Source organism: Leuresthes tenuis, unplaced genomic scaffold, assembly GCF_036924035.1.
Source record: "Leuresthes tenuis unplaced genomic scaffold, fLeuTen1.0.hap1 SCAF_1, whole genome shotgun sequence".
NCBI classification, from domain to species: Eukaryota; Metazoa; Chordata; class Actinopteri; order Atheriniformes; family Atherinopsidae; genus Leuresthes; species Leuresthes tenuis.
Window position 1 is genome coordinate 9,315,411 of NW_027325355.1, and position 22,973 is coordinate 9,338,383.

Below are 22,973 nucleotides of genomic sequence, written 5' to 3' on the forward strand. Positions count from 1 at the left end.
TGTGTCACAGGGTGATCAGACGTTGCAACAAAAGACATGCAGGTGGTAGAGAGAGGAGAAATAGCTTACAGCACCTGGTATTCCCAAGTAGTCTCCCATCCAAGTACTAACCAGGCCCAACCCTGCTTGGCTTCCAAGATCAGACAAGGTTGGGCATGTTCAGGGTGGTGTGGCCGTAAGCAACAATATCTGTGAACAATGTGCATTATATAGGTACTGGAATCATACGGTTCCTCTATGTAACCAGATAATTGCAGAGAAAGGCTGATATGTAGTGGGCACATCTTAATCCCTGATGTGAATATTACCTGCAGTTGAAACTGAGACTCTCCGATCACTTCGTGTCTGCCAACAATCCAGCAGAAGCTGAAGATGACCAACTTCTTCATGTGTCACAGGGTGATCAGACGTTGCAACAAAAGACATGCAGGTGCTAGAGAGAAGAGAAAAAGCTTACAGCACCTGGTATTCCCAAGTAGTCTCCCATCCAAGTACTAACCAGGCCCAACCCTGCGTGGCTTCCGAGATCAGACGAGGTCGGGCATGTTCAGGGTGGTTTGGCCGTAAGCGACAATGTCTGTCACAAATGTGCATTATATAGGTACTGGAATCATACGGTTACTCTATGTAACCAGATAATTGCCGAGAAAGGCTGATATGTAGTGGGCACATCTTCATCCCTGATGTGATTATTACCTGCAGTTGAAACTGAGACTCTCAGATCACTTCGTGTCTGCCAACAAAGCAGCAGCAGCTGAAGATGACCAACTTCCTCATGTGTCACAGGGTGATCAGACGTTGCAACAAAAGACATGCAGGTGGTAGAGAGAAGAGAAAAAGCTTACAGCACGTGGTATTCCCAAGCAGTCTCCCATCCAAGTACTAACCAGGCCCAACCCAGCTTGGCTTCCGAGATCAGACGAGGTCGGGTATATTCAGGGTGGTGTGGCCGTAAGCAACAATATCTGTGAACAATGTGCATTATATCGGTACTGGAATCATACGGTTACTCTATGTAACCAGATAATTGCCGAGAAAGGCTGATATGTAGTGGGCACATCTTCATCCCTGATGTGATTATTACCTGCAGTTGAAACTGAGAGTCTCAGATCACTTCGTGTCTGCCAACAAAGCAACAGCAGCTGAAGATGACCAACTTCCTCATGTGTCACAGGGTGATCAGACGTTGCAACAAAAGACATGCAGGTGGTAGAGAGAAGAGAAAAAGCTTACAGCACCTGGTATTCCCAAGTAGTCTCCCATCCAAGTACTAACCAGGCCCAACCCTGCTTGGCTTCCGAGATCAGACGAGGTTGGGCATATTCAGGGTGGTGTGGCCGTAAGCAACAATATCTGTGAACAATGTGCATTATATAGGTACTGGAATCATACAGTTCCTCTATGTAACCAGATAATTGCCGAGAAAGGCTAACTTGCAGTGGGCAAATCTTCATCCCTGATGTGATTATTATCTGTAGTTGAAACTGAGAATCTCAGATCACTTTGTGTCTGCCAACAAAGCAGCAGCAGCTGAAGATGACCAACTTCCTCATGTGTCACAGGGTGATCAGATGTTGCAACAAAAGACATGCATGTGGTAGAGAGAAGAGAAAAAGCTTAGAGCACCTGGTATTCCCAAGCGGTCTCCCATCCAAGTAATAACCAGGCCCAACCCTGCTTGGCTTCCGAGATCAGACGAGGTCGGGCATATTCAGGGTGGTGTGGCTGTAAGCAACAATATCTGTCACAAATGTGCATTATATAGGTACTGGAATCATACGGTTACACTATGTAACCAGATAATTGCCGAGAAAGGCTGATATGTAGTGGGCACATCTTCATCCCTGATGTGATTATTACCTGCAGTTGAAACTGAGACTCTCAGATCACTTCGTGTCTGCCAACAAAGCAGCAGCAGCTGAAGATGACCAACTTCCTCATGTGTCAAAGGGTGATCAGACGTTGCAACAAAAGACATGCAGGTGGTAGAGAGAAGAGAAATAGCTTACAGCACCTGGTATTCCCAAGCGGTCTCCCATCCAAGTACTAACTAGGCCCAACCCTGCTTGGCTTCCAAGATCAGACGAGGTCTGGTATATTCAGGGTGGTGTGGCCGTAAGCAACAATGTCTGTAACAAATGTGCATTATATAGGTACTGGAATCATACAGTTCCTCTATGTAACCAGATAATTGCCGAGAAAGGCTGATGCGTATTGGGCACATCTTCTTCCCTGTCGTGATTATTCTCTCCAGCGGAAACTGAGACTCTCAGATCACTTCGTGTCTGCCAACAAAGCAGCAGCAGCTGAAGATGACCAACTTCCTCATGTGTCACAGGGTGATCAGACGTTGCAACAAAAGACATGTAGATGGTAGAGAGAAGAAAAAAAGCTTACAGCACCTGGTATTCCCAAGTAGTCTCCCATCCAAGTACTAACCAGGCCCAGCCCTGCTTGGCTTCCGAGATCAGACGAGGTCGGGCATGTTCAGGGTGGTGTGGCCGTAAGCAACAATGTCTGTGACAAATGTGCTTTATATAGGTACTGGAATCATACGGTTACACTATGTAACCAGATAATTGCCGAGAAAGGCTGATATGTAGTGGGCACATCTTCATCCCTGATGTGATTATTACCTGCAGTTGAAACTGAGACTCTCAGATCACTTCGTGTCTGCCAACAAAGCAGCAGCAGCTGAAGATGACCAACTTCCTCATGTTTCACAGGGTGATCAGACGTTGCAACAAAAGACATGCAGGTGGTAGAGAGAAGAGAAAAAGCTTACAACAGCTGGTATTCCCAAGAAGTCTCCCATCCAAGTAATAACCAGGCCCAACCCTGCTTGGCTTCCGAGATCAGATGAGGTTGGGCATGCTCAGGGTGGTGTGGCCGTAAGCAACAATATCTGTGAACAATGTGCATTATATAGGTACTGGAATCATACGGTTCCTCTATGTAACCATATAATTGCCGAGAAAGGCTAACTTGTAGTGGGCATATCTTCATCCTTGATGTGATTACTACCTGTAGTTGAAACTGAGACTCTCAGATCACTTCGTGTCTGCCAACAAAGCAGCAGCAGCTGAAGATGACCAACTTCCTCATGTGTCACAGGGTGATCAGACGTTGCAACAAAAGACATGCAGGGGGTAGAGAGAAGAGAAAAAGCTTACAGCACCTGGTATTCCCAAGTAGTCTCCTATCCAAGTACTAACCAGGCCCAACCCTGCTTGGCTTCCGAGATCAGACGAGGTCGGGCATGTTCAGGGTGGTGTGGCCATAAGCGACAATGTCTGTGACAAATGTGCATTATATAGGTACTGGAATCATACAGTTCCTCTATGTAACCAGATAATTGCCGAGAAAGGCTGATATGTAGTGGGCATATCTTCATCCTTGATGTGATTACTACCTGTAGTTGAAACTGAGACTCTCAGATCACTTCGTGTCTGCCAACAAAGCAGCAGCAGCTGAAGATGACCAACTTCCTCATGTGTCACAGGGTGAGCAGACGTTGCAACAAAAGACATGTAGATGGTAGAGAGAAGAGAAAAAGCTTACAACACCTGGTATTCCCAAGTAGTCTCCCATCCAAGTACTAACCAGGCCCAACACTGTTTGGCTTCCGAGATCAGACGAGGTCGGGCATATTCAGGGTGGTGTGGCCGTAAGCACCAATATCTGTGAACAATGTGCATTTAATAGGTACTGGAATCATACAGTTCCTCTATGTAACCAGATAATTGCCGAGAAAGGCTAACTTGTAGTGGGCACATCTTCATCCCTGATGTGATTATTATCTGTAGTTGAAACTGAGAATCTCAGATCACTTCGTGTCTGCCAACAAAGCAGCAGCAGCTGAAGATGACCAACTTCCTCATGTGTCACAGGGTGATCAGACGTTGCAACAAAAGACATGCAGGTGGTAGAGAGAAGAGAAAAAGCTTACAGTACCTGGTATTCCCAAGCGGTCTCCCATCCAAGTAATAACCAGGCCCAACCTTGCTTGGTTTCCGAGATCAGACGAGGTCGGGCATATTCAGGGTGGTGTGGCTGTAAGCAACAATGTCTGTCACAAATGTGCATTATATAGGTACTGGAATCATACGGTTACACTATGTAACCAGATAATTTCAGAGAAAGGCTGATATGTAGTGGGCACATCTTCATCCCTGATGTGATTATCATCTGCAGTTGAAACTGAGACTCTCAGATCACTTCGTGTCTGCCAACAAAGCAGCAGCAGCTGAAGATGACCAACTTCCTCATGTGTCACAGGGTGATCAGACGTTGCAACAAAAGACATGCAGGTGGTAGAGAAAAAGCTTACAGCACCTGGTATTCCAAAGCAGTCTCCCATCCTAGTACTAACCAGGCCCAACCCTGCTTGGCTTCCGAGATCAGACGAGGTCGGGCATATTCAGGGTGGTGTGGCTGTAAGCAACTATGTCTGTCACAAATGTGCATTATATCGGTACTGGAATCATACAGTTCCTCTATGTAACCAGATAATTGCCAAGAAAGGCTAACTTGTAGTGGGCACATCTTCTTCCCTGACGTGATTATTATCTGCGGTTGAAACTGAGAATCTCAGATCACTTCGTGTATGCCAACATAGCAGCAGCAGCTGAAGATGACCAACTTCCTCATGTGTCACATGGTGATCAGACGTTGCAACAAAAGACATGCAGGTGGTAGAGAGAAGAGAAATAGCTTACAGCACCTGGTATTCCCAAGTAGTCTCCCATCCAAGTACTAACCAGGCCCAGCCCTGCTTGGCTTCCGAGATCAGACGAGGTCGGGCATGTTCAGGGTGGTGTGGCCGTAAGCAACAATGTCTGTGACAAATGTGCTTTATATAGGTACTGGAATCATACGGTTACACTATGTAACCAGATAATTGCCGAGAAAGGCTGATATGTAGTGGGCACATCTTCATCCCTGATGTGATTATTACCTGCAGTTGAAACTGAGACTCTCAGATCACTTCGTGTCTGCCAACAAAGCAGCAGCAGCTGAAGATGACCAACTTCCTCATGTTTCACAGGGTGATCAGACGTTGCAACAAAAGACATGCAGGTGGTAGAGAGAAGAGAAAAAGCTTACAACAGCTGGTATTCCCAAGAAGTCTCCCATCCAAGTAATAACCAGGCCCAACCCTGCTTGGCTTCCGAGATCAGATGAGGTTGGGCATGCTCAGGGTGGTGTGGCCGTAAGCAACAATATCTGTGAACAATGTGCATTATATAGGTACTGGAATCATACGGTTCCTCTATGTAACCATATAATTGCCGAGAAAGGCTAACTTGTAGTGGGCATATCTTCATCCTTGATGTGATTACTACCTGTAGTTGAAACTGAGACTCTCAGATCACTTCGTGTCTGCCAACAAAGCAGCAGCAGCTGAAGATGACCAACTTCCTCATGTGTCACAGGGTGATCAGACGTTGCAACAAAAGACATGCAGGGGGTAGAGAGAAGAGAAAAAGCTTACAGCACCTGGTCTTCCCAAGTAGTCTCCTATCCAAGTACTAACCAGGCCCAACCCTGCTTGGCTTCCGAGATCAGACGAGGTCGGGCATGTTCAGGGTGGTGTGGCCATAAGCGACAATGTCTGTGACAAATGTGCATTATATAGGTACTGGAATCATACAGTTCCTCTATGTAACCAGATAATTGCCGAGAAAGGCTGATATGTAGTGGGCATATCTTCATCCTTGATGTGATTACTACCTGTAGTTGAAACTGAGACTCTCAGATCACTTCGTGTCTGCCAACAAAGCAGCAGCAGCTGAAGATGACCAACTTCCTCATGTGTCACAGGGTGATCAGACGTTGCAACAAAAGACATGCAGGGGGTAGAGAGAAGAGAAAAAGCTTACAGCACCTGGTCTTCCCAAGTAGTCTCCTATCCAAGTACTAACCAGGCCCAACCCTGCTTGGCTTCCGAGATCAGACGAGGTCGGGCATGTTCAGGGTGGTGTGGCCATAAGCGACAATGTCTGTGACAAATGTGCATTATATAGGTACTGGAATCATACAGTTCCTCTATGTAACCAGATAATTGCCGAGAAAGGCTGATATGTAGTGGGCATATCTTCATCCTTGATGTGATTACTACCTGTAGTTGAAACTGAGACTCTCAGATCACTTCGTGTCTGCCAACAAAGCAGCAGCAGCTGAAGATGACCAACTTCCTCATGTGTCACAGGGTGATCAGACGTTGCAACAAAAGACATGCAGGGGGTAGAGAGAAGAGAAAAAGCTTACAGCACCTGGTCTTCCCAAGTAGTCTCCTATCCAAGTACTAACCAGGCCCAACCCTGCTTGGCTTCCGAGATCAGACGAGGTCGGGCATGTTCAGGGTGGTGTGGCCATAAGCGACAATGTCTGTGACAAATGTGCATTATATAGGTACTGGAATCATACGGTTCCTCTATGTAACCATATAATTGCCGAGAAAGGCTAACTTGTAGTGGGCATATCTTCATCCTTGATGTGATTACTACCTGTAGTTGAAACTGAGACTCTCAGATCACTTCGTGTCTGCCAACAAAGCAGCAGCAGCTGAAGATGACCAACTTCCTCATGTGTCACAGGGTGAGCAGACGTTGCAACAAAAGACATGTAGATGGTAGAGAGAAGAGAAAAAGCTTACAACACCTGGTATTCCCAAGTAGTCTCCCATCCAAGTACTAACCAGGCCCAACACTGTTTGGCTTCCGAGATCAGACGAGGTCGGGCATATTCAGGGTGGTGTGGCCGTAAGCACCAATATCTGTGAACAATGTGCATTTAATAGGTACTGGAATCATACAGTTCCTCTATGTAACCAGATAATTGCCGAGAAAGGCTAACTTGTAGTGGGCACATCTTCATCCCTGATGTGATTATTATCTGTAGTTGAAACTGAGAATCTCAGATCACTTCGTGTCTGCCAACAAAGCAGCAGCAGCTGAAGATGACCAACTTCCTCATGTGTCACATGGTGATCAGACGTTGCAACAAAAGACATGCAGGTGGTAGAGAGAAGAGAAAAAGCTTACAGTACCTGGTATTCCCAAGCGGTCTCCCATCCAAGTAATAACCAGGCCCAACCTTGCTTGGTTTCCGAGATCAGACGAGGTCGGGCATATTCAGGGTGGTGTGGCTGTAAGCAACAATGTCTGTCACAAATGTGCATTATATAGGTACTGGAATCATACGGTTACACTATGTAACCAGATAATTGCAGAGAAAGGCTGATATGTAGTGGGCACATCTTCATCCCTGATGTGATTATCATCTGCAGTTGAAACTGAGACTCTCAGATCACTTCGTGTCTGCCAACAAAGCAGCAGCAGCTGAAGATGACCAACTTCCTCATGTGTCACAGGGTGATCAGACGTTGCAACAAAAGACATGCAGGTGGTAGAGAAAAAGCTTACAGCACCTGGTATTCCAAAGCAGTCTCCCATCCTAGTACTAACCAGGCCCAACCCTGCTTGGCTTCCGAGATCAGACGAGGTCGGGCATATTCAGGGTGGTGTGGCTGTAAGCAACTATGTCTGTCACAAATGTGCATTATATCGGTACTGGAATCATACAGTTCCTCTATGTAACCAGATAATTGCCAAGAAAGGCTAACTTGTAGTGGGCACATCTTCTTCCCTGACGTGATTATTATCTGCAGTTGAAACTGAGAATCTCAGATCACTTCGTGTCTGCCAACAAAGCAGCAGCTGAAGATGACCAACTTCCTCATGTGTCACAGGGTGATCAGACGTTGCAACAAAAGACATGCAGGTGGGAGAGAGAAGAGAAAAAGCTTACAGCACCTGGTATTCCCAAGCAGTCTCCCATCCAAGTACTAACCAGGCCCAACCCTGCTTGGCTTCCGAGATCAGACGAGGTCGGGTATTTTCAGGGTGGTGTGTCCGTAAGCAACAATGCCTGTGACAAATGTGCATTATATAGGTACTGGAATCATACAGTTCCTCGATGTAACCAGATAATTGCCGAGAAAGGCTAACTTGTATCGGGCACATCTTCTTCCCTGATGTGAATATTACCTGCAGTTGAAACTGAGACTCTCAGATCACTTTGTTTCTGCCAACAAAGCAGCAGCAGCCGAAGATGACCAACATCCTCATGTGTCACAGGGTGATCAGACGTTGCAACAAAAAACATGCAGGTGGTAGAGAGAAGAGAAAAAGCTTACAGCACCTGGTATTCCCAAGCGGTCTCCCATCCAAGTACTAACCAGGTCCAACCCTGCTTGGCTTCCGAGATCAGACGAGGTCAGGCATGTTCAGGGTGGTGTGGCCGTAAGCAACAATATTGGTGAACAATGTGCATTATATAGGTACTGGAATCATAAGGTTCCTCTATGTAACCAGATAATTGCCGAGAAAGGCTGATATGTAGTGGGCACATCTTCTTCCCTGTCGTGATTATTCTCTCCAGCGGAAACTGAGACTCTCAGATCACTTCGTGTCTGCCAACAAAGCAGCAGCAGCTGAAGATGACCAACTTCCTCATGTGTCACAGGGTGATCAGACGTTGCAACAAAAGACATGCAGGTGGGAGAGAGAAGAGAAAAAGCTTACAGCACCTGGTATTCCCAAGCGGTCTCCCATCCAAGTACTAACCAGGTCCAACCCTGCTTGGCTTCCGAGATCAGACGAGGTCAGGCATATTCAGGGTGGTGTGGCCGTAAGCAACAATGTCTGTGACAAATGTGCATTATATAGGTACTGGAATCATACAGTTCCTCTATGTAACCAGATAATTGCCGAGAAAGGCTAACTTGTAGTGGGCACATCTTCTTCCCTGTCGTGATTAATATCTGCAGTTGAAACTGAGAATCTCAGATCACTTCGTGTCTGCCAACATAGCAGCAGCAGCTGAAGATGACCAACTTCCTCATGTGTCACATGGTGATCAGACGTTGCAACAAAAGACATGCAGGTGCTAGAGAGAAGAGAAAAAGCTTACAGCACCTGGTATTCCCAAGCAGTCTCCCATCCAAGTACTAACCAGGCCCAACCCTGCTTGGCTTCCGAGATCAGACGAGGTCGGGCATATTCAGGGTGGTGTGGCTGTAAGCAACAATATCTGTGAACAATATGCATTATATAGGTACTGGAATCATACGGTTACTCTATGTAACCAGATAATTGCAGAGAAAAGCTGATATGTAGTGGGCACATCTTAATCCCTGATGTGATTATTACCTGCAGTAGAAACTGAGACTCTCAGATCACTTCGTGTCTGCCAACAAAGCAGCAGCAGCTGAAGATGACCAACTTCCTCATGTGTCACTGGGTGATCAGACGTTGCAACAAAAGACATGCATGTGGTAGAGAGAAGAGAAAAAGCTTACAGTTCCTGGTATTCCCAAGCGATCTCCCATCCAAGCACTAACCAGGCCCAACCCTGCTTGGCTTCCGAGATCAGACGAGGTCAGGCATTTTCAGGGTGGTGTGGCTGTAAGCAACAATGTCTGTCACAAATGTGCATTATATAGGTACTGGAATCATACGGTTCCTCTATGTAACCAGATAATTGCCGAGAAAGGCTGATATGTAGTGGGCACATCTTCATCCCTGATGTGATTATTACCTGCAGTTGAAACTGAGACTCTCAGATCACTTTGTGTCTGCCAACAAAGCAGCAGCAGCTGAAGATGACCAACTTCCTCATGTGTCACAGGGTGATCAGACGTTGCAACAAAAGACATGCATGTGGTAGAGAGAAGAGAAAAAGCTTACAGCTCCTGGTATTCCCAAGCGATCTCCCATCCAAGTACTAACCAGGCCCAACCCTGCTTGGCTTCCGAGATCAGACGAGGTCGGGTATATTCAGGGTGGTGTGGCCGTAAGCAGCAATGTCTGTAACAAATGTGCATTATATCGGTACTGGAATCATACAGTTCCTCTATGTAACCAGATAATTGCCGAGAAAGGCTGATATGTAGTGGGCACATCTTCTTCCCTGTGGTGATTATTCTCTCCAGCGGAAACTGAAACTCTCAGATCACTTCGTGTCTGCCAACAAAGCAGCAGCAGCTGAAGATGACAAACTTCCTCATGTGTCACAGGGTGATCAGACGTTGCAACAAAAGACATGCAGGTGGTAGAGAGAAGAGAAAAAGTTTATAGCACCTTGTATACCCAAGCGGTCTCCCATCCAACTACTAACCAGGCCCAACCCTGCTTGGCTTCCTAGATCATATGAGGTCGGGTATGTTCAGGGTGGTGTGGCCGCAAGCAACAATATCTGTGAACAATGTGAATTATATAGGTACTGGAATCATAAGGTTCCTCTATGTAACCATATAATTGCCGAGAAAGGCTGATATGTAGTGGGCACATCTTCATCCCTGATGTGATTATTACCTGCAGTTGAAACTGAGACTCTCAGATCACTTCGTGTCTGCCAACAAAGCAGCAGCAGCTGAAGATGACCAACTTCCTCATGTGTCACAGGGTGATCAGACGTTGCAACAAAAGACATGCAGGTGGTAGAGAGAAGAGAAAAAGCTTACAGCACCTGGTATTCCCAAGCAGTCTCCCATCCAAGTACTAACCAGGCCCAACCCTGCTTGGCTTCCGAGATCAGACGAGGTCGGGCATATTCAGGGTGGTGTGGCCGTAAGCAACAATATCTGTGAACAATGTGCATTATATAGGTACTGGAATCATATGGTTACTCTATGTAACCAGATAATTGCAGAGAAAGAATGATATGTATTTGGCACACCTTAATCCCTGATGTGATTACTACCTGCAGTTGAAACTGAGACTCTCAGATCACTTCGTGTCTGCCAACAAAGCAGCAGCAGCTGAAGATGACCAACTTCCTCATGTGTCACAGGGTGATCAGACGTTGCAACAAAAGACATGCACGTGGTAGAGAGAAGAGAAAAAGCTTACAGCACCTGGTATTCCCAAGCGGTCTCCCATCCAAGTACTAACCAGGCCCAACCCTGCTTGGCCTCCGAGATCAGACGAGGTCGGGCATGTTCAGGGTGGTGTGGCCGTAAGCAACAATGTCTGTGACAAAGGTGCATTATATCGGTACTGGAATCATACAGTTCCTCTATGTAACCAGATAATTGCCGAGAAAGGCTGATATGTAGTGGGCACATCTTCATCCCTGATGTGATTATTACCTGCAGTTGAAACTGAGACTCTCAGTTCACTTCGTGTCTGCCAACAAAGCAGCAGCAGCTGAAGATGACCAACTTCCTCTTGGGTCACAGGGTGATCAGACGTTGCAACAAAAGACATGCAGGTGGTCGAGAGAAGAGAAAGAGCTTATAGCACCTGGTATTCCCAAGCGGTCTCCCATCCAAGTAAAAACCAGGCCCAACCCTGCTTGGCTTCCGAGATCAGACAAAGTCGGGCATATTCAGGGTGGTGTGGCCGTAAGCAACAATGTCTGTGAACAATGTGCATTTTATAGGTACTGGAATCATACGGTTACTCTATGTAACCAGATAATTGCAGAGAAAGAATGATATGTAGTGGGCACATCTTCATCCCTGATGTGATTATGACCTGCAGTTGAAACTGAGACTCTCAGATCACTTCGTGTCTGCCAACAAAGCAGCAGCAGCTGAAGATGACCAACTTCCTCATGTGTCACAGGGTGTTCAGACGTTGCAACAAAAGACATGCACGTGGTAGAGAGAAGAGAAAAAGCTTACAGCACCTGGTATTCCCAAGCGGTCTCCCATCCAAGTACTAACCAGGCCCAACCCTGCTTGGCTTCCGAGATCAGACTAGGTCGGGCATGTTCAGGGTGGTGTGGCCGTAAGCAACAATGTCTGTTACAAATGTGCATTATATCGGCACTGGAATCATACAGTTCCTCTATGTAACCAGATAATTGCCGAGAAAGGCTATCTTGTAGTGGGCACATCTTCATCCCTGATGTGATTATTACCTGCAGTTGAAACTGAGACTCTCAGGTCACTTCGTGTCTGCCAACAAAGCAGCAGCAGCTGAAGATGACCAACTTCCTCATGTGTCACAGGGTGATCAGACGTTGCAACAAAAGACATGCATGTGGTAGAGAGAAGAGAAAAAGCTTAAAGCACCTGGTATTCCCAAGTGGTCTCCCATCCAAGTACTAACCAGGCCCAACCCTGCTTGGCTTCCGAGATCAGATGAGGTCGGGCATATTGAGGGTGGTGTGGCTGTAAGCAACAATGTCTGTCACAAATGTGCATTATATAGGTACTGGAATCATACGGTTACTCTATGTAACCAGATAATTGCCAAGAAAGGCTGATATGTAGTGGGCATATCTTCATCCTTGATGTGATTACTACCTGCAGTTGAAACTGAGACTCTCAGATCACTTCGTGTCTGCCAACAAAGCAGCAGCAGCTGAAGATGACCAACTTCCTCATGTGTCACAGGGTGATCAGACGTTGCAACAAAAGACATGCAGGTGGTAGAGAGAAGAGGAAAAGCTTACAGCACCTGGTATTCCCAAGAAGTCTCCCATCCAAGTACTAATCAGGGCCAACCCTGTTTGGCTTCCGAGATCAGACGAGGTCGGGTATATTCAGGGTTGTGTGGCCGTAAGCAACAATATCTGTGAACAATGTGCATTATATAGGTACTGGAATCATATGGTTACTCTATGTAACCAGATAATTGCCGAGAAAGGCTAACTTGTAGTGGGCACATCTTCATCACTGATGTGATTATTACCTGCAGTTGAAACTGAGACTCTCAGATCACTTCGTGTCTGCCAACAAAGCAGCAGCAGCTGAAGATGACCAACTTCCTCATGTGTCACAGGGTGATCAGACGTTGCAACAAAAGACATGCATGTGGTAGAGAGAAGAGAAAAAGCTTACAGCACCTGGTATTCCCAAGCGGTCTCCCATCCAAGTACTAACCAGGCCCAACCTTGCTTGGCTTCCGAGATCAGACGAGGTCGGGCATATTCAGGATGGTGTGGCTGTAAGCAACAATGTCTGTCACAAATGTGCATTATATATGTACTGGAATCATACGGTTACTCTATGTAACCAGATAATTGCCGAGAAAGGCTGATATGTAGTGGGCACATCTTCATCCCTGATGTGATTATTACCTGCAGTTGAAACTGAGACTCTCAGATCACTTCGTGTCTGCCAACAAAGCAGCAGCAGCTGAAGATGACCAACTTCCTCATGTGTCACAGGGTGATCAGACGTTGCAACAAAAGACATGCACGTGGTAGAGAGAAGAGTAAAAGCTTATAGCACCTGGTATTCCCAAGCGGTCTCCCATCCAAGTACTAACCAGGCCCAACCCTGCTTGGCCTCCGAGATCAGACGAGGTCGGGCATGTTCAGGGTGGTGTGGCCGTAAGCAACAATGTCTGTGACAAAGGTGCATTATATCGGTACTGGAATCATACAGTTCCTCTATGTAACCAGATAATTGCCGAGAAAGGCTGATATGTAGTGGGCACATCTTCTTCCCTGTGGTGATTATTCTCTCCAGCGGAAACTGAAACTCTCAGATCACTTCGTGTCTGCCAACAAAGCAGCAGCAGCTGAAGATGACAAACTTCCTCATGTGTCACAGGGTGATCAGACGTTGCAACAAAAGACATGCAGGTGGTAGAGAGAAGAGAAAAAGCTTATAGCACCTGGTATTCCCAAGCGGTCTCCCATCCAAGTACTAACCAGGCCCAACCCTGCTTGGCTTCCGAGATCAGACGAGGTCGGGCATATTCAGGGTGGTGTGGCTGTAAGCAACAATGTCTGTCACAAATGTGCATTATATAGGTACTAGTATCATACGATTACTCTATGTAACCAGATAATTGCCGAGAAAGGCTGATATGTAGTGGGCACATCTTCATCCCTGATGTGATTATTACCTGCAGTTGAAACTGAGACTCTCAGATCACTTCGTGTCTGCCAACAAAGCAGCAGCAGCTGAAGATGACAAACTTCCTCATGTGTCACAGGGTGATCAGACGTTGCAACAAAAGACATGTAGGTGGTAGAGAGAAGAGAAAAAGCTTACAGCACCTGGTATTCCCAAGCAGTCTCCCATCCAAGTACTAATCAGGCCCAACCCTGCTTGGTTTCCGAGATCAGACGAGGTCGGGCATATTCAGGGTGGTGTGGCCGTAAGCAACAATATCTGTGAACAATGTGCATTATATAGGTACTGGAATCATACGGTTACACTATGTAACCAGATAATTGCAGAGAAAGAATGATATGTAGTGGGCACATCTTAATCCCTGATGTGATTATTACCTGCAGTTGAAACTGAGACTCTCAGATCACTTCGTTTCTGCCAACAAAGCAGCAGCAGCTGAAGATGACCAACTTCCTCATGTGTCACAGGGTGATCAGACGTTGCAACAAAAGACATGCATGTGGTAGAGAGAAGAGAAAAAGCTTACAGCACTTGGTATTCCCAAGCGGTCTCCCATCCAAGTACTAACCAGGCCCAACCTTGCTTGGCTTCCGAGATCAGACGAGGTCGGGCATATTCAGGGTGGTGTGGCTGTAAGCAACAATGTCTGTCACAAATGTGCATTATATAGGTACTGGAATCATATGGTTACTCTATGTAACCAGATAATTGCAGAGAAAGAATGATATGTAGTGGGCACATCTTAATCCCTGATGTGATTATTACCTGCAGTTGAAACTGAGACTCTCAGATCACTTCGTGTCTGCCAACAAAGCAGCAGCAGCTGAAGATGACCAACTTCCTCATGTGTCACAGGGTGATCAGACGTTGCAACAAAAGACATGCACGTGGTAGAGAGAAGAGAAAAAGCTTACAGCACCTGGTATTCCCAAGCGGTCTCCCATCCAAGTACTAACCAGGCCCAACCCTGCTTGGCCTCCGAGATCAGACGAGGTCGGGCATGTTCAGGGTGGTGTGGCTGTAGGCAACAATGTCTGTGACAAAGGTGCATTATATCGGTACTGGAATCATACAGTTCCTCTATGTAACCAGATAATTGCCAAGAAAGGCTGATATGTAGTGGGCATATCTTCATCCTTGATGTGATTACTACCTGTAGTTGAAACTGAGACTCTCAGATCACTTCGTGTCTGCCAACAAAGCAGCAGCAGCTGAAGATGACCAACTTCCTCATGTGTCACAGGGTGATCAGACGTTGCAACAAAAGACATGCAGGTGGTAGAGAGAAGAGAAAAAGCTTACAGCACCTGGTATTCCCAAGCAGTCTCCCATTCAAGTACTAACCAGGTCCAACCCTGCTCGGCTTCCGAGATCAGACGAGGTCGGGCATATTCAGGGTGGTGTGGCTGTAAGCAACAATGTCTGTCACAAATGTGCATTATATAGGTACTGGAATCATACGGTTACTCTATGTAACCAGATAATTGCCGAGAAAGGCTGATATGTAGTGGGCACATCTTCATCCCTGATGTGATTATTACCTGCAGTTGAAACTGAGACTCTCAGGTCACTTCGTGTCTGCCAACAAAGCAGCAGCAGCTGAAGATGACCAACTTCCTCATGTGTCACAGGGTGATCAGACGTTGCAACAAAAGACATGCAGGTGGTAGAGAGAAGAGAAAAAGCTTACAGCACCTGGTATTCCCAAGCGGTCTCCCATCCACGTACTAACCAGGCCCAACGCTGCTTGGCTTACAAGATCAGACGAGCTCGGGCATATTCAGGGTGGTGTGGCCATAAGCAACAATGTCTGTCACAAATGTGCATTATATAGGTACTGGAATAATACAGTTCCTCTATGTAACCAGATAATTGCCGAGAAAGGCTGATGCGTATTGGGCACATCTTCTTCCCTGTCGTGATTATTCTCTCCAGCGGAAACTGAGACTCTCAGATCACTTCGTGTCTGCCAACATAGCAGCAGCAGCTGAAGATGACCAACTTACTCATGTGTCACAGGGTGATCAGACGTTGCAACAAAAAACACGAAGGGGGTAGTGAGAAGAGAAAACGCTTACAGCACCTGGTATTCCCAAGCGGTCTCCCATCCAAGCACTAACCAGGCCCAACCCTGCTTGGCTTCTGGGATGAGACGAGGTGGGGTATATTCAGGGTGGTGTGGCCGTAAGCAACAATATCTGTGAACAATGTGCAATATATAGGTACTGGAATCATACGGTTACTCTATGTAACCAGATATTTGCAGAGAAAGGCTGATATGTAGTGGGCACATCTTCATCCCTGATGTGATTATTAACTGCAGTTGAAACTGAGACTCTCAGATCACTTCGTGTCTGCCAATAAAGCAGCAGCAGCTGAAGATGACCAACTTCCTCATGTGTCACAGGGTGATCAGACGTTGCAACAAAAGACATGCAGGTGGTAGAGAGAAGAGAAAAAGCTTACAGCACCTGGTATTCCCAAGTAGTCTCCCATCCAAGTACTAACCAGGCCCAACACTGCTTGGCTTCCGAGATCAGACGAGGTCAGGCATATTCAGGGTGGTGTGGCCGTAAGCAACAAGGTCTGTCATAAATGGGCATTATATAGGAACTGGAATCATACAGTTCCTCTATGTAACCAGATAATTGCCGAGAAAGGCCGATGCGTATTGGGCACATCTTCTTCCCTGTCGTGATTATTCTCTCCAGCGGAAACTGAGACTCTCAGATCACTTCGTGTCTGCCAACAAAGCAGCAGCAGCTGAAGATGACCAACTTCCTCATGTGTCACAGGGTGATCAGACGTTGCAACAAAAGACATGCAGGTGGTAGAGAGAAGAGAAAGAGCTTACAGCACCTGGTATTCCCAAGCAGTCTCACATCCAAGTACTAACCAGGCCCAACCCTACTTGGCTTCTGAGATCAGACGAGGTCGGGCATATTCAGGGTGGTGTGGCCGTAAGCAACAATGTCTGTCACAAATGTGCATTATATAGCTACTAGAATCATACAGTTCCTCTATGTAACCAGATAATTGCCGAGAAAGGCTTATGCGTATTGGGCACATCTTCTTCCCTGTCGTGATTATTCTCTCCAGCGGAAACTGAGACTCTCAGATCACTTCGTGTCTGCCAACAAAGCAGCAGCAGCTGAAAATGACCAACTTCCTCATGTGTCACAGGGTGATCAGACGTTGCAACAAAAGACATGCAGGTGCTAGAGAGAAGAGAAAAAGCTTACTGCACATGGTATTCCCAAGCGGTCTCCCATCCAAGTACTAACCAGGCCCAACCCTGCTTGGCTTCCGAGATCAGACGAGTTTGGGCATATTCAGGGTGGTGTGGCCGTAAGCAACAATGGCTGTCACCAATGTGCATTATATAGGTACTCGAATCATACGGTTATTCTTTGTAACCAGATAATTGCCGAGAAAGGCTGATATGTAGTGGGCACATCTTCATCCCTGATGTGATTATTAACTGCAGTTGAAACTGAGACTCTCAGATCACTTCGTGTCTGCCAACAAAGCAGCAGCAGCTGAAGATGACCAACTTCCTCATGTGTCACAGGGTGATCAGACGTTGCAACAAGAGACATGCAGGTGGTAGAGAAAAGAGAAAAATCTTACAGCACCTGGTATTCCCAAGCAGTCTCCCATCCAAGTACTAACCAGGCCCAACCCTGCTTGGCTTCCAATATCAGACTAGGTCAGGCATATTCAGGGTGGTGTGGCCGTAAGTAACAATGTCTGTCACAAATGTGCATTATATAGCTACTAGAATCATACAGTTCCTCTATGTAACCAGATAATTGCCGAGAAAGGCTGATGCGTATTGGGCACATCTTCTTCCCTGTGGTCATTATTCTCTCCAGCGGAAACTGAGACTCTCAGATCACTTCGTGTCTGCCAACATAGCAGCAGCAGCTGAAGATGACCAACTTCCTCATGTGTCACAGGGTGATCAGACGTTGCAACAAAAGACATGCAGGTGGTAGAGAGAAGAGAAAAAGCTTACAGCACCTGGTATTCCCAAGCTGTCTCCCATCCAAGTACTAACCAGGCCCAACGCTGCTTGGCTTCCAAGATCAGACGAGGTCGGGCATATTCAGGGTGGTGTGGCCGTAAGCAACAATGTCTGTCACAAATGTGCATTATATAGGTACTGGAATCATACGGTTACTCTATGTAACCAGATAATTGCCGAGAAAGGCTGATATGTAGTGGGCACATCTTCATCCCTGATGTGATTATTACCTGCAATTGAAACTGAGACTCTCAGATCACTTCGTGTCTGCCAACAAAGCAGCAGCAGCTGAAGATGACCAACTTCCTCATGTGTCAAAGGGTGATCAGACGTTGCAACAAAAGACATGCAGGTGGTAGAGAGAAGAGAAAAAGCTTACTGCACATGGTATTCCCAAGCGGTCTCCCATCCAAGTACTAACCAGGCCCAACCCTGCTTGGCTTCCGAGATCAGACGAGGTCGGGCATATTCAGGGTGGTGTGGCTGTAAGCAACAATGTCTGTCACAAATGTGCATTATATAGGTACTGGAATCATACGGTTACTCTATGTAACCAGATAATTGCCGAGAAAGGCTGATATGTAGTGGGCACATCTTCATCCCTGATGTGATTATTACCTGCAATTGAAACTGAGACTCTCAGATCACTTCGTGTCTGCCAACAAAGCAGCAGCAGCTGAAGATGACCAACTTCCTCATGTGTCACAGGGTGATCAGATGTTGCAACAAAAGACATGCAGGTGGTAGAGAGAAGAGAAAAAGCTTACAGCACCTGGTATTCCCAAGCGGTCTCCCATCCAAGTACTAACCAGGCCCAACGCTGCTTGGCTTCCGAGATCAGACGAGGTCGGGGATATTCAGGGTGGTGTGGCCGTAAGCAACAATGTCTGTGACAAATGTGCATTATATAGGTACTGGAATCATACAGTTCCTCTATGTAACCAGATAATTGCCGAGAAAGGCTGATGCGTATTGGGCACATCTTCTTCCCTGTCGTGATTATTCTCTCCAGCGGAAACTGAGACTCTCAGATCACTTCGTGTCTGCCAACAAAGCAGCAGCAGCTGAAGATGACCAACTTACTCATGTGTCACAGGGTGATCAGACGTTGCAACAAAAAACATGCAGGGGGTAGTGAGAAGAGAAAAAGCTTACAGCACCTGGTATTCCCAAGCAGTCTCCCATCGAAGTACTAACCAGGCCCAATCCTGCTTGGCTTCCGAGATCAGACGAGGTCGGGCATATTCAGGGTGGTGTGGTCGTAAGCAACAGTGGCTGTCACCAATGTGCATTATATAGGTACTGGAATCATACGGTTACTCTTTGTAACCAGATAATTGCCGAGAAAGGCTGATATGTAGAGGGCACATCTTCATCCCTGATGTGATTATTACCTGCAGTTGAAACTGAGACTCTCAGATCACTTCGTGTCTGCCAACAAAGCAGCAGCAGCTGAAGATGACCAACTTCCTCATGTGTCACAGGGTGATCAGACGTTGCAACAAAAGACATGCAGGTGGTAGAGAGAAGAGAAAAAGCTTACAGCACCTGGTATTCCCAAGCAGTCTCCCACCCAAGTACTAACCAGGCCCAACCCTGCTTGACTTCCGGGATTAGACGAGGTCGGGTATATTCTGGGTGGTGTGGCCGTAAGCAACAATGTCTGTGAACAATGTGCATTATATAGGTACTGGAATCATACGGTTACTCTATGTAACCAGATAATTGCCGAGAAAGGCTGATATGTAGTGGGCACATCTTCATCCCTGATGTGATTATTACCTGCAGTTGAAACTGAGACTCTCAGATCACTTCGTGTCTAACAACAAAGCAGCAGCAGCTGAAGATGACCAACTTACTCATGTGTCACAGGGTGATCAGACGTTGCAACAAAAAATATGCAGGGGGTAGTGAGAAGAGAAAAAGCTTACAGCACCTGGTATTCCCAAGCAGTCTCCCATCCAAGTACTAACCAGGCCCAACCCTGTTTGGCTTCCGAGATCAGACGAGGTTGGGCATATTCAGGGTGGTGTGGCCGTAAGCAACAATATCTGTGAACAATGTGCATTATATAGGTACTGGAATCATACGGTTACTCTATGTAACCAGATAATTGCAGAGAAAGGCTGATATGTAGTGGGCACATCTTCATCCCTGATGTGATTATTAACTGCAGTTGAAACTGAGACTCTCAGATCACTTCGTGTCTGCCAACAAAGCAGCAGCAGCTGAAGATGACCAATTTCCTCATGTGTCCAAGATCGGACGTGTTCAGGGTGGTTTGGCTGTAAGCAAAAGTCACCGTGACAAATATCTATTATATAGCTGCTGGAACCATATGTTTCTTCTAGTTTTTCACATAATTGGCTTGAGAGGCTGATGTTGATCCTGCACATGTTCTTCTCTTGTGTTGGTTCTCTGCAGCTGAAAGTGAGACTCTGTCGACCTCTTCTGTTCCCTGTGTGTAGTTTTGTGTTCAGCGTCACACAGAGAGACCGAGGCTGCTTAGTTAGATGAAATCATCACAAATTGCTCATTTTTAAACAGTTACATTATATTTTAGAAGTCAGAACACAGTAATAGATGTTGTTTCAGCATCTATAAAAAGCTAATTTCAGACTGATTATCTCGCTTACGGCCATACCACCCTAGCGGTAGCGGGAGACCAAGCGTCTGTATAATTCTCCTCCAATCGCGTTGCCCCATTTCCATTTTTGGTCCATCTTTGGTGATAGCCAATCACGATGGCACTTCTCCATAATTCAGCCCAACAGCCAATCACGTTGCCTCGTTTCCATTTTTGCTGATAGCCAATCACGATGGCACTTCTCCATAATTCAGCCCAACAGCCAATCGCGTTGCTCCATTTCCATTTTTGTTGATAGCCAATCACGATGGCACTTCTCCATAATTCAGCCCAACAGCCAATCGCGTTGCTCCATTTCCATTTTTGCTGATAGCCAATCACGATGGCACTTCTCCATAATTCAGCCCAGCAGGACTTCAGGTGACTTTAACTACAGAAGGTAAATATATCGTTTTTTCTACGTGGCGATTTTTTTGTCAAACATGCTAATGCTATTGTACTGCTCTATATTGTACTGCTAATCAGTACGACATATTAACTTCTGTTGTCACAAAAGTCTTAAATATGCATTGCTGCTACTAGTATTAGCTGATAACAAGCTAGGGTATGAATGAAATCTATGTAGTATTCACTTCTGTTGTAATATGTGTAATATGTAGGCTACTGCTATTAGTTAATAATTAGCTGTGTGTTTGTGTGATTGTATGCAAGTAAGAACTTATGTGTGTGCATGAATATATATATTTTAATAAGTTAAAAATAGTGCACATTGGTCATATTTCTGTGATGTACAAATATTAGCTGTTTGATATAGATATTCTTTCTCTGTTAATGGCAGATGGCTTCCAAACAAAAAAAAAAAAACACAGGGCCATGGGAGAGGAGGAGTGGATATCCCGCCTGCGAAAAGTTGCTGCCTCGGGTGTTTGGCCCTCTGAGGCAGGAAACAGACCAGCACCTCGGCAGAAAAAGTGGCATGATCTGTATCTGAAAGGTAAACCTGCACAGAGTGATATGTGTATCATATTAAATGTAAAGCTGTGACAGATTTAAAGGGAACACCTTCTTATTTGCTGTCAAACATTAATACAGATTGAGAAATGCCCAATGCAGATGAGGGGACAAATGTCACTGTTTGGAGGTGCACAGAGCTGTAACTGCGGTTTGCATGCAAAGAAGGTATCAGAAGGCTCTCATACATTTATGACGTGCTGGTGGCAGAGCAGCCAGGGCCCTCACCTGCAGATTCACCACCACCAAAGGACGTCTCCTTAGCTGGTGATGAACCGAGAAGACCCATTGTGACTTTGGTATCAGTAAGTAATGAGGATTTACTTATGCTGATATTTATATTAATATTATTAATATACTCAACTGTATAAAATGTACAAAGCCCCAGTTAAGGTTATGTTTTTCTTTTTGTCAGTTTACAAAGCCACGGTTTGGTGGCTGTCATGGTGCCATGCTGAAGCCAAACTTAAGTTTGGCTGGGAAGCATTCATCTAAGGTAATGTAAAGAGAATGATACATAGGTTGACTTTGATTTTAAAAAATGTACATTGTTATTGTTTTCATGTAGCAGTAACTATAGTGGCACTTTCATGCATTTCATTCATTTCATGTTGAAATGATCTGGTTTTATTGACTGCTATACCCATAATGATAGATAGATGAATTCACTATCATCTATGGTTATCCTATATTGTGAACTGTGCCTTTATTCCCTCAGACGTCTGATTTATCCAACCGCATCACAAGCCCCACCAAAAGAAAAGTATCACCACCTGGCTGCAGTCCCAAGAAGTTTCTGCAGATCGTTTCTCCTCTGTCTCTTCCTCCATCTCCATCTCCTGTACTTTTAAACCCCAGTCCATTCATTGAGCCAGTTGTGTTTGTCATCCCAAATGGAAACAAACAGATTGTGCCATCTGATTCCCTGCCCTCACCTCCACTAACCCGGAGAGCTTACGCCCGCACGGTGGAAAAAAACAAATGCTGTCAGTGTCACCTGCCGTGCATAAAAGAAAATGGTAGTATTATGGGAAGATATACTGTCCCATTTATTTTTTTCTATTTTTAATTGTTTAATTTATTCCTGTTTTTATTACTTCAGGTTTAATTTCACACATGTTTCTGAGTGTTTGTGTGTGTGAAATTAGTAATAAATTAGTTACATTTCAGTGAGTGTCTTCAGTTTTTTCTGCAAACATGCAAACTCATTCAGAGAAGAAGATTACATTGTTGCAGCACTTAATTCAGAAATTTAAAAATGACCATAAAAGTACATTTGATAACGTTTGTGTCATCTTCCAATGGTGGAATCGAACCGGTGACCTTTGGATTAAGAGCCTCCTATACTATTCCACAGCAAAGTGTCATGTTCACGTAGAATTCTCAAATGAATACACCAGAATGTGTGCTTTTACTTGAAATGGACAGCAGAAACACAAATAACTACAAGTTCATTCCATTTTTTC

General features: G+C 45.6%; 2 protein-coding genes, 26 non-coding genes and 26 pseudogenes across 28 annotated transcripts in view; all 54 read right to left on the reverse strand.

Annotated features, from left to right (window-relative positions):
• The window catches only part of LOC140291438 (uncharacterized), an 873,052-nt gene that overhangs the window by 750,453 nt on the left and 99,626 nt on the right, over positions 1 to 22,973 (reverse strand). The gene's annotated exons all lie outside the window — the stretch shown is intronic.
• The window catches only part of LOC140295136 (uncharacterized), a 180,559-nt gene that overhangs the window by 126,330 nt on the left and 31,256 nt on the right, over positions 1 to 22,973 (reverse strand). The window lies entirely within an intron of this gene.
• LOC140299207 (5S ribosomal RNA) lies at positions 63 to 181 on the reverse strand (annotated as a pseudogene).
• Positions 451 to 569, reverse strand: LOC140298526 (5S ribosomal RNA). The gene has a single exon (XR_011914164.1). It is a non-coding gene; the product is annotated as a 5S ribosomal RNA (ribosomal RNA).
• On the reverse strand, positions 839 to 957 carry LOC140299672 (5S ribosomal RNA; annotated as a pseudogene).
• LOC140298410 (5S ribosomal RNA) lies at positions 1,227 to 1,345 on the reverse strand. Its single transcript, XR_011914060.1, has one exon. It is a non-coding gene; the product is annotated as a 5S ribosomal RNA (ribosomal RNA).
• Positions 1,615 to 1,733, reverse strand: LOC140300333 (5S ribosomal RNA; annotated as a pseudogene).
• On the reverse strand, positions 2,003 to 2,121 carry LOC140299675 (5S ribosomal RNA; annotated as a pseudogene).
• On the reverse strand, positions 2,391 to 2,509 carry LOC140288826 (5S ribosomal RNA). Its single transcript, XR_011912197.1, has one exon. It is a non-coding gene; the product is annotated as a 5S ribosomal RNA (ribosomal RNA).
• LOC140293106 (5S ribosomal RNA) lies at positions 2,779 to 2,897 on the reverse strand (annotated as a pseudogene).
• Positions 3,167 to 3,285, reverse strand: LOC140271545 (5S ribosomal RNA). The gene has a single exon (XR_011907852.1). It is a non-coding gene; the product is annotated as a 5S ribosomal RNA (ribosomal RNA).
• Positions 3,555 to 3,673, reverse strand: LOC140300191 (5S ribosomal RNA; annotated as a pseudogene).
• LOC140300292 (5S ribosomal RNA) lies at positions 3,943 to 4,061 on the reverse strand (annotated as a pseudogene).
• On the reverse strand, positions 4,324 to 4,442 carry LOC140296434 (5S ribosomal RNA). Its single transcript, XR_011912963.1, has one exon. It is a non-coding gene; the product is annotated as a 5S ribosomal RNA (ribosomal RNA).
• Positions 4,712 to 4,830, reverse strand: LOC140288838 (5S ribosomal RNA). The gene has a single exon (XR_011912198.1). It is a non-coding gene; the product is annotated as a 5S ribosomal RNA (ribosomal RNA).
• Positions 5,100 to 5,218, reverse strand: LOC140293107 (5S ribosomal RNA; annotated as a pseudogene).
• LOC140315678 (5S ribosomal RNA) lies at positions 5,488 to 5,606 on the reverse strand. The gene has a single exon (XR_011917282.1). It is a non-coding gene; the product is annotated as a 5S ribosomal RNA (ribosomal RNA).
• LOC140315765 (5S ribosomal RNA) lies at positions 5,876 to 5,994 on the reverse strand. Its single transcript, XR_011917292.1, has one exon. It is a non-coding gene; the product is annotated as a 5S ribosomal RNA (ribosomal RNA).
• LOC140315842 (5S ribosomal RNA) lies at positions 6,264 to 6,382 on the reverse strand. Its single transcript, XR_011917296.1, has one exon. It is a non-coding gene; the product is annotated as a 5S ribosomal RNA (ribosomal RNA).
• On the reverse strand, positions 6,652 to 6,770 carry LOC140300192 (5S ribosomal RNA; annotated as a pseudogene).
• On the reverse strand, positions 7,040 to 7,158 carry LOC140300294 (5S ribosomal RNA; annotated as a pseudogene).
• Positions 7,421 to 7,539, reverse strand: LOC140296446 (5S ribosomal RNA). The gene has a single exon (XR_011912964.1). It is a non-coding gene; the product is annotated as a 5S ribosomal RNA (ribosomal RNA).
• On the reverse strand, positions 7,806 to 7,924 carry LOC140292717 (5S ribosomal RNA). Its single transcript, XR_011912595.1, has one exon. It is a non-coding gene; the product is annotated as a 5S ribosomal RNA (ribosomal RNA).
• On the reverse strand, positions 8,194 to 8,312 carry LOC140293727 (5S ribosomal RNA). The gene has a single exon (XR_011912703.1). It is a non-coding gene; the product is annotated as a 5S ribosomal RNA (ribosomal RNA).
• Positions 8,582 to 8,700, reverse strand: LOC140292249 (5S ribosomal RNA). Its single transcript, XR_011912529.1, has one exon. It is a non-coding gene; the product is annotated as a 5S ribosomal RNA (ribosomal RNA).
• LOC140276497 (5S ribosomal RNA) lies at positions 8,970 to 9,088 on the reverse strand. The gene has a single exon (XR_011909034.1). It is a non-coding gene; the product is annotated as a 5S ribosomal RNA (ribosomal RNA).
• Positions 9,358 to 9,476, reverse strand: LOC140269205 (5S ribosomal RNA; annotated as a pseudogene).
• Positions 9,746 to 9,864, reverse strand: LOC140290072 (5S ribosomal RNA). Its single transcript, XR_011912317.1, has one exon. It is a non-coding gene; the product is annotated as a 5S ribosomal RNA (ribosomal RNA).
• LOC140296419 (5S ribosomal RNA) lies at positions 10,134 to 10,252 on the reverse strand (annotated as a pseudogene).
• LOC140312035 (5S ribosomal RNA) lies at positions 10,522 to 10,640 on the reverse strand. The gene has a single exon (XR_011916942.1). It is a non-coding gene; the product is annotated as a 5S ribosomal RNA (ribosomal RNA).
• Positions 10,910 to 11,028, reverse strand: LOC140288499 (5S ribosomal RNA). The gene has a single exon (XR_011912166.1). It is a non-coding gene; the product is annotated as a 5S ribosomal RNA (ribosomal RNA).
• On the reverse strand, positions 11,298 to 11,416 carry LOC140285333 (5S ribosomal RNA; annotated as a pseudogene).
• On the reverse strand, positions 11,686 to 11,804 carry LOC140293810 (5S ribosomal RNA). Its single transcript, XR_011912712.1, has one exon. It is a non-coding gene; the product is annotated as a 5S ribosomal RNA (ribosomal RNA).
• Positions 12,074 to 12,192, reverse strand: LOC140298508 (5S ribosomal RNA). The gene has a single exon (XR_011914149.1). It is a non-coding gene; the product is annotated as a 5S ribosomal RNA (ribosomal RNA).
• On the reverse strand, positions 12,462 to 12,580 carry LOC140309913 (5S ribosomal RNA; annotated as a pseudogene).
• Positions 12,850 to 12,968, reverse strand: LOC140297525 (5S ribosomal RNA). The gene has a single exon (XR_011913252.1). It is a non-coding gene; the product is annotated as a 5S ribosomal RNA (ribosomal RNA).
• LOC140298305 (5S ribosomal RNA) lies at positions 13,238 to 13,356 on the reverse strand. Its single transcript, XR_011913964.1, has one exon. It is a non-coding gene; the product is annotated as a 5S ribosomal RNA (ribosomal RNA).
• LOC140289791 (5S ribosomal RNA) lies at positions 13,626 to 13,744 on the reverse strand. The gene has a single exon (XR_011912289.1). It is a non-coding gene; the product is annotated as a 5S ribosomal RNA (ribosomal RNA).
• On the reverse strand, positions 14,014 to 14,132 carry LOC140278441 (5S ribosomal RNA). Its single transcript, XR_011909196.1, has one exon. It is a non-coding gene; the product is annotated as a 5S ribosomal RNA (ribosomal RNA).
• On the reverse strand, positions 14,402 to 14,520 carry LOC140298647 (5S ribosomal RNA). Its single transcript, XR_011914273.1, has one exon. It is a non-coding gene; the product is annotated as a 5S ribosomal RNA (ribosomal RNA).
• Positions 14,790 to 14,908, reverse strand: LOC140298299 (5S ribosomal RNA). The gene has a single exon (XR_011913959.1). It is a non-coding gene; the product is annotated as a 5S ribosomal RNA (ribosomal RNA).
• On the reverse strand, positions 15,178 to 15,296 carry LOC140302741 (5S ribosomal RNA; annotated as a pseudogene).
• Positions 15,566 to 15,684, reverse strand: LOC140289335 (5S ribosomal RNA; annotated as a pseudogene).
• On the reverse strand, positions 15,954 to 16,072 carry LOC140296465 (5S ribosomal RNA; annotated as a pseudogene).
• LOC140299402 (5S ribosomal RNA) lies at positions 16,342 to 16,460 on the reverse strand (annotated as a pseudogene).
• On the reverse strand, positions 16,730 to 16,848 carry LOC140275134 (5S ribosomal RNA; annotated as a pseudogene).
• LOC140309751 (5S ribosomal RNA) lies at positions 17,118 to 17,236 on the reverse strand (annotated as a pseudogene).
• Positions 17,506 to 17,624, reverse strand: LOC140292052 (5S ribosomal RNA; annotated as a pseudogene).
• Positions 17,894 to 18,012, reverse strand: LOC140317050 (5S ribosomal RNA; annotated as a pseudogene).
• On the reverse strand, positions 18,282 to 18,400 carry LOC140299225 (5S ribosomal RNA; annotated as a pseudogene).
• LOC140297376 (5S ribosomal RNA) lies at positions 18,670 to 18,788 on the reverse strand. Its single transcript, XR_011913116.1, has one exon. It is a non-coding gene; the product is annotated as a 5S ribosomal RNA (ribosomal RNA).
• Positions 19,058 to 19,176, reverse strand: LOC140301085 (5S ribosomal RNA; annotated as a pseudogene).
• On the reverse strand, positions 19,446 to 19,564 carry LOC140315743 (5S ribosomal RNA; annotated as a pseudogene).
• Positions 19,834 to 19,952, reverse strand: LOC140299678 (5S ribosomal RNA; annotated as a pseudogene).